Genomic DNA, 7954 nt, shown 5'->3' on the forward strand with positions numbered 1-7954 from the left:
CTTTTCCACCATGATGGGCTATATAGTCCCTGAAACCATAAGCCAAAATAAAGCCATTTTCCCATTAGTGGCTTCGGTCACACAGTTGTCGTGGTAGGAGAAGGGAAAGGAATACATACAAAGGTAGTTATGATCCACAGAGGCTTCTTACAGCACATATGCAACACTAACATTCACAGGCACTTCTAAAAATCTTGTGTTGGACATGACCTAATCTTAAGGGATGCCCTAGATTATTCACTATTTAAACTAAAATAATTGAAAATACATGTGTTAATTAGTATTATTGAGGCCAAAAGTAATAGAGATCCAATAAAAAATAAAATGAGATGGGCAAAAAAGGAAGCTGTAATGGCTCAAACAGAACAGCAACTTCAAAGTGTGAGTGGTCTCAGGCTGCTGAACAGCTACTCAGTGACATGATGAAGGCAACAGGATCTTCCCATTTTGTGTTTTCCATTCCTCCGTGGGTTGACTTTTGTCTGCATATTTGTCCCCTGTAGGTTTAAAGTAGCAGCCAACGTTTTACATACCCCATAAAGACGCAACAGAGCAGGTGAACAAAGGTCTGCTTTCTGTTTTGAAACTTTTGTCATCTGAAAAAATAAAGTTCCCAAAATCTCCTTAAGGCTCCCCACAATCTCACTGCTCAGAGCCATGCCCATGGCTAACCTCAGTGTTGACAAGCAAAATGGCCTCTCTCTGGTTATGCTAAACCTGTTATGAGAGCAGATCTCCTCAGTCACAGCAGTGGTGAGTTACCACTGCTGGGGTCCAGGGTGAAGATGCTGATTGAGTCATTATTTGATGCTTAAAGAGTTGGCTTGAAAAATGATCTCTCTTTTAATTATTTGAAGTAACAGCTAAAACCAGAAAATTATAGACATTTTAAAAATACAGATATCTATCTTTTCTTGAAAATTCAGATAACATCTACTGGGCCTCTGCATCAACACAATGATCACCCTCTGCAGTAGAGTATCAGGGCCTTCTATGGTCGGCTTGCCACAAGCCCCATCTTGAATTCTCCTGCTAGTCTGGGCCACCTCGAAGTTCTTGAGCTCTGTGTTGCTGGCAAATAATCAAAAATTCCCACGGGGCTACTTAGTAGAATATACCTACCTGAATACAATATACTCAAGAGTCCAGGCAGCTCAGTCTGATTTCAAAAAGTCAACATATAGCTGAAAGTAAAAAAAAAATGATCAAGAGATCTGAGGCCTAAAAGCCGTTCCCAGAGGAAAACCATCCTGAAATTCACACCCTGCTTCCTCTCCCCACACACCTTGGGAAGCAAGCCAACCCTGATGGGAGAGAAAGAAGAGAGAAAGAAACCTCTCCTTGTTTCTTGGTCTAGTCTACAACAATCACTGTGTCACAAGAGGCCCGAACACTGGATCTGATTACCTGCTGATCATGCTGTCAGCTTGCAGAACAAGCCAGTTCCCACTAGTGACAGTATACAGTTACTATCTGCTATGCTTGCTGGATCTTACCACAATATTCTTTTCAGGAATTTCTTACGCAGTCCACCAGTCCCTAAACACAGGCACACTTACCCTTCTTGATAGGCCTGGTGGCAGGTGGCCCAAGAGAAGTCTGAACACTGTCTCAAAGAAATTAGGGTTTTCAGTTTTCTACATTTCTCAAAGTCCACTTTTCCTTCCTTTTGTAAATCCCACATTCGTGATTAAGCCCATTAAAACTCTTCTTTCTTTCTGAATGTCAAAGTTCAAGACAGGAAAGGCCAGAAAGGATATTTCAGTAGGTGGCTAAGTCCAAACTAAATTAGAATCAAATGATAACTTCTCAGTATCACAATCCAGAAATAATTCATATGCAAAATAAATATGATGGGGAGATGGCTCATTGGGTAAAGCATTTGTCACGAAAGCCTGGCCTGAGCTGGAATTCTCCCATTTAAAAGCCAAGCAAGATAGTGGATATGGGTGACTCCAGTGTCCTCAAAGGGAGATTGGGCGAGACAGAAAACTCTGGAAGCTTCCATGCCAATCTTCTTGGCATACTCAGTAAATAACAAGAGAGACCTTGTCTTGAACAAATTAAAAGGTGAAGACTGGCACCTGAGGTTGTCCTATGACAGCCACATGCATTCTGTGCCATGTATGCACCCACATTCACACACATGCGCGTGTGCACACACACACATGCATTCACACACATTCTCTCACACACACACACACACACATGCATGCATGCACACCCACACATGCATTCACACACTGCATGCATGCACACACATTCTAACACACACACACACACACACACACACGCATGCATGCACACGCACATACACACACCATATACTAACACTGGGGGAAAAATGTTAATGTGCATAGCACGGCACAATGTCCCACGTTAGCACAGACAAATGAGAACAGATCTCTTCATTTATAAGATGACCGAAATAGTGTCTTAAAATTAGGACAAAATTTTTTTCCAGATCAGAAAAAAATGGGGAATTGTGTATCCTAGAGATCACTGTGGCCTTTGGAGACATTTCTATCAAACTGGATTTGGCCATAGGGAAATCAGGTCAGTGTAATGAGATCAGACGTTTTGAGTCCAAAGCACCCCTTGAAGCATGCAGAACCTGAACAACACTCCTTCCTACTGCCAAGGTGACAGTCAGTTGTCTATTCTACTTCCTGGTGGTGTGACATCCATACTTCAGGAAAAGCCAGTTGAGTAAGAGAGTTTGTTCAGCATTTGGAGTAAAGGCTCTGAGGAAACACAGAGGAGTTGGGCATTGTCTAGAACATCTATCTATCTATCTATCTATCTATCTATCTATCTATCTATCTTATCCTCACCCTAAGAAGTACCTGAAGTGAGAGTGGCAGGGTTGAGCATGGAACTGGGAACATTTTGAGATATTCTATAGATTGTCATTCATTTTTCTCCATCATTTAAGTGAGCTCAATTCAATTGAAAGTTATTAGGCAGTTAACACATGCCCAGTACTATGCTAAGGACTGTATGTATCAAAGACTGTATGTATATGTATCAAATATGCCTATGGCAAATTACTTACCTCAAGAAGCTGGCTATCATGTTAGCTGGCTGATTTTATCCACATGGAGAAAATAAAGCATACTGCAAGAGTGTACCAAGTACCAAAACTGGTCTTGTATCTCTGTGATTTCAATTTGCTTATGTACTGTCCCATGCATATATCTGCTAAATTATAACAGATTAAATTAATCATAATTTAAATATTCAAATCTAGCATAGGTTATATTCCACTGCAGCTAAAATGAGAGGACAGATAAAGCCAAGTATTGACAATGATGTGGAACAACTAGACCTTTCGTGTATCGATGACAGAAGGATAAATCAATGAGCTAACTTGGGGCAGCCAGCAGTATTTATGAATATATGGACAGAGCTCTCTCCATGATTCAGCCAGCCACAGGTGGGAAGTATTTTTGAACAATTTTTGCAGTAGTATAGAACATTTATTGGTATTGAACAGTTATTGCACTGGTATTGAACATGCTGCTGACCTTTCTTGGCATCATTCCCCAAACAATATAATCTCCCAATACATAATATTTGCATTGCATTAGGTACTATAAGTAACATATAAAGGAGAAGCTGGGAAGGGCGACTCACGCCTGCCATACCAGCACTCAGGAGGCTGAGGCAGGAGTATGGCCGGGTGTTTGAGGCCATCCTGGACTATGTTTTGACTTCAATGCTACTTAAGGCTGTGAAGAGAAACCCTATCTAAAAGGGAAAATGAAAGAAGGACTAGCAGGAGGAAGAGCAGGAAGGTGGGCAGGAAGAGGGAGGTAAATGATAAGAAGCACTCTATGCCATTTTATATAAGGACTTTGAGAATTTCGGTTTGGGTATCCTCATAGAATCCTGGAACCAGTCTCCTTGGATGCAAACAGATACCTGTATGTTCTGTGATCCAGCAACCCACTCTTCTACCAGAAATTCATGTGCTTTCATCAAAATACAAATACAAGGATGGTCATGAAAACACAGTTTATAATGTCCCCTAATGGGAAACAACCCAAAGGACCACAAATAGTAGATGTAAATAATACATTATGCCCAAGCGTTAGTACACTTCAGAGTAGTGACAATGAGCAAACTATCATGATGAGCAACAACATGAACAGGCATCACCAAAACAATGGGAAGAAGCCAGGTGAAAAGACGGCCATGTTCTGGGTGGTTCTATCGGTAGAAAGCTCCGGGGTAAGTAAAGCTAATCGCCCACAGTGCACTGAGTAAGTCCAGGATGCTTCCCTGTGTTTGGGAATGCTAGCCATTAGATTGAAGCAGAATACAAGCTGTTAGGGAATAAGGTAAGGTAACAAACCCAGGCTGATTAGAGAAGTGAGTTCGCATTGGAAAAATAACATTTACATCCTTTCTTACACTTTATGTATTCTGCGCGTGCACAAGTGCACACACATACACACACACACACATAGATAGAAATCAGAAGACAATTTGCAAGAGTCCCGGAAATTCCACTGAGGTCCTCAGGCTCAGACAGGTCCCCTTAAAATCTGTTGAACCACCTTTCTCCCCCCATCATGGGTTTTTATGTGTGTTGTCAATATAAAGATCAAAAAGGGTCATAGCCAGGTATTACAAATACATCAGCATTCTTTAAGATTTTGATTACCGGAGAGTTGAAGCCCAGAGAGGCTGCAGAGATTGACTCCTGAGGATCTTTGAAGAAGACTTCTGAACTCTGATGTGATTTTTCTGACACTGATTCTCTGGGTAGTTTCATTTTTTTATTGTAAATTTGATTAGATTTATTCATTTTATTAATGTGTGAAGGTTTTGCCTACATAGATGTGGAACATATGACCAAGCTTGGCGCCCACAGAGAAAGTCAGGCCCCTGGAACTAGAGTTACGGATGGTTATGTACTGACTACCTTGTGGATGCCAGAATCAAACCCAGATCCTCTGCAAGGACAACAAGTGCTCCTAACCACTGAACCATCTCTCCAGACCCTCTAGGTCAGCGGTTCTGTGGGTCCCAACCCCTTTGAGAATCAAATGACCCTTTCACAGGGGTCACCTAAGACCATTGGAAAACACGGATGTTTTCGTTACAATTCATAACAGTAACAAAATTACAGTTATGAGGTAGCAACAAAAATAATTTCATGGTTGTGGGGGTTCAAAAGGTTCTGGAATTGGGAAGGTTGAGAACCACCGCTCTAGGTAAATTTGGGAAAGCATTACTTGTGGACCTGGGAGATGCCCAAGAAATAAAGTGATTGCAAGGGACCTCTGGATCTTGCTAGTCAGACAGTATAGACAAAGTGGAGTAGCTGAGGTGTTTGACATTAACACCGGAAGTCGGAGACCTCGCCATGTCCCTGTGAAAGCAGCACAGTCTGTCTGCAGTGAGGCAGTCGTCGTCATCCACAGCCTAACGGTTCCCAGCGGATCAGCTGCTCTGATGCTCTGCAGGACCCAAGAGTGACATGTGTGCTATTTGTCATAAACACTCTTGAGGAAGTCAGACATATTTTATTTTCCCTGTTAGGGGATTCCTCGTTTCTCACAAGGATGGATTCCTCAGTTCTGGGAAGTTTGGGGAGGTCACAAGACTTTAGGAATAGGAGATGGAATGTGAAAAGAATTGATCTTGATGGGGAAAAACCATTGACACTTCCAAGCTGAAGACATTTGCGCAAATCACTCTGCCTATATCGACCCCTCTCCCTTTGTTTGCCTCTTTAGGAAAACAGAAGTACTGTTGTACTTGCTTCATTGAGTTGTTTTGAGGTAGAAGTTAGATTATGCCTATGAAATTGGTTTTGAAAACTAACACATACAGAAGAATTCATACAAATACAAATATTATTATTATTATTATTATTATTATTATTATTATTATTATTATTATTTAAAAGCGTTATCAGTAAACTGTTCATTTCCATGGCAAGCAGTTATCTATGTGAGCCATTCCCAGTGAGGAGGACAAACCACAGGGGACAAGACCAAGTCCCTGTTGTTACAAACCTCATCTGGTAGAAGACAGATAAGAGTGCTATGAAGAAAGTGAAGCAATGCCATGCACCACAAAGTGACTAACAGGCTTCTTGAGTGGGGTGACTAGAGGAGAGGAGGTACAGTCTGACCTGTGTCCTGGTGTGAGCACGAAGCTCTATGGAAAGGGTACGCTAGGCAAAGGCAGCATGCAAACGTACTGATATGGGAGGGACCTTCACCTCCTCAGAACCAACAAGAACAGTGGTGGGGCTAGAGCAGAGAGAGCTGGGCTTAGAAAGACGCATACAGACTAGACTCGGAAAGACACCGCTCATTGATTTAGGAAATGGCCTCACCTGGTAAGAGGATATAGACAGAAAAATGAAAACAGAACTAAGCTCTGCTTTTAGCAGAGGAAAATGAAAAGCAAAAGACTTTTCTCCCTGTGAGACCATAAACTTCAGCATTGATGACATCACACACTAGCTTCAGAGATGGCTTGACTGGGAAGCCAGGGAACTACACAGTCCAGTCATAAGGGGCACCTCACACTCGTCGGTGAATTATACATCTTTCCCCCCCTTGGAACTCTCATCACCTTGCTCCTGTGTTGATGTACTCAAATGATAGGGCAGGTTTCTGTCCTCAGGACTTCAGCAGCATGTCAGGCCCTGGAGATTTATAAAGATGCCCACCTTGGGTATCTTCCTGTCTAGCTCAGCAGGCCTGGCATAGAGGCCTCTGTAAGTCACCCTACTTCCTCTTTTCCTTACTAAGGCCAGAGCCCAGACGGTCCACAATTTACCCTACCTAGTCTTTCCACAACCCACCCCTTTCAAGCCTCCTCCTTCCTTCTCCCCGTTCCTTTCCCAGAGCCCTCACTACACCTCTGCAGAACTCCTATGGCACTCTCCCATTCTGGAAGCACACAGAGTCTCTTGTGGCTCCATTTTTTGGGTGTGCTGTTTCTAGAGAATCCTCGCATGCTGTAAAGCTGGGGGCAAGCAACTGAGACCACTACAACTAATCTTGTGGAAGGATGACACAAAATGGGTTGGGAGGAGGGTGACTGCTCAGAGAGAAAATGACTGACTCTCCGCCCTGGAGATACTCAACAAACAAGGATGAAGGATACCGGAGTGTGGGCTTGGGGAGGGAAAAGAAGATAAAGTCAAGGGGTGCAGCTTGGGGAGAGAGCAGATCTGGGCTCTGAGGAGATTATTCCCTTCAGGTCTCTTCTTTAACCTGAAGCAAAGCTTTCCAAGAGCAGCTGCTGGCCACTGTCAGCTCTGGACAGTGGCACTGATCCCAGCTTGACTACACAAAACAGTGTGATTATCCTGTCAGGATCTGAAAGAGAAAGACAAAAACAATTAGCATAAATACAAGGCAACCTACTTAATTAAAGGCACAAACCAGGGCAGCTAAAAAGCAGAATATCAAACAGACAGGGAGAGTTTCCGGAAAGGTGAGTTACATAAGAGACCCAAACAAGAGTGTTCTTCTCTCAAGGTTAAGAGAAGAACGTGAGCCAAGCAGCTGTTTCCGGACATTTCTTCCTATAAGCTTTCTACCAAGCAGTGAAACCTAGAGTCAGGAGCATTAGGAGAGAGGCTGACAGAGGCCTCCTAAGCTAGCCATTCCCTTGGGTCAATAGGCTGTCCTCTGGGTGAGGTGCAGCTCTGTGCTGGTGGTGACATCACAGGACTCTCAAGATCATCACCATTTCACAACATAAGAACTGCTCCAGCTGGAAGCAACCTTTGAGACCATGTGGCCAACCTGGTCTTGTTGTTGAATAAAAAGTTCCAAAGGTCAGAGAAAGTTGCTCCAGGACAGGACTCAGTCCCTGTAGTCATAGCCAGTGCCACGTCTGCTTCCCCTCTCCCATTGTACCTGCTGACAAGTCAAGCCCAGCACTCAGGGGGCCTTTGCTGGGGTGACTGGGAACTCCC

General features: G+C 43.2%; 1 long non-coding RNA gene across 8 annotated transcripts in view; it reads right to left on the bottom strand.

The window, feature by feature from the left end:
* Positions 1-269: 269 nt before the first annotated feature.
* LOC143443914 (uncharacterized) overlaps positions 270-7954 on the bottom strand; it is an 85511-nt gene continuing 77826 nt past the window's right edge. For 7 of the 8 annotated variants that reach the window (XR_013113326.1, XR_013113327.1, XR_013113321.1 and 4 more), the window contains 3 exons: positions 3056-7349; positions 1123-1184; positions 270-497 (listed from right to left, as the gene is read on the bottom strand). This is a non-coding gene — a long non-coding RNA (uncharacterized LOC143443914). The remainder of the gene's footprint in view (positions 498-1122; positions 1185-3055; positions 7350-7954) is intronic. The other variant, XR_013113328.1, reaches the window with a different exon arrangement.

The sequence above is a fragment of the Arvicanthis niloticus genome, chromosome 11, assembly GCF_011762505.2.
Source record: "Arvicanthis niloticus isolate mArvNil1 chromosome 11, mArvNil1.pat.X, whole genome shotgun sequence".
Classification (NCBI taxonomy): Eukaryota; Metazoa; Chordata; class Mammalia; order Rodentia; family Muridae; genus Arvicanthis; species Arvicanthis niloticus.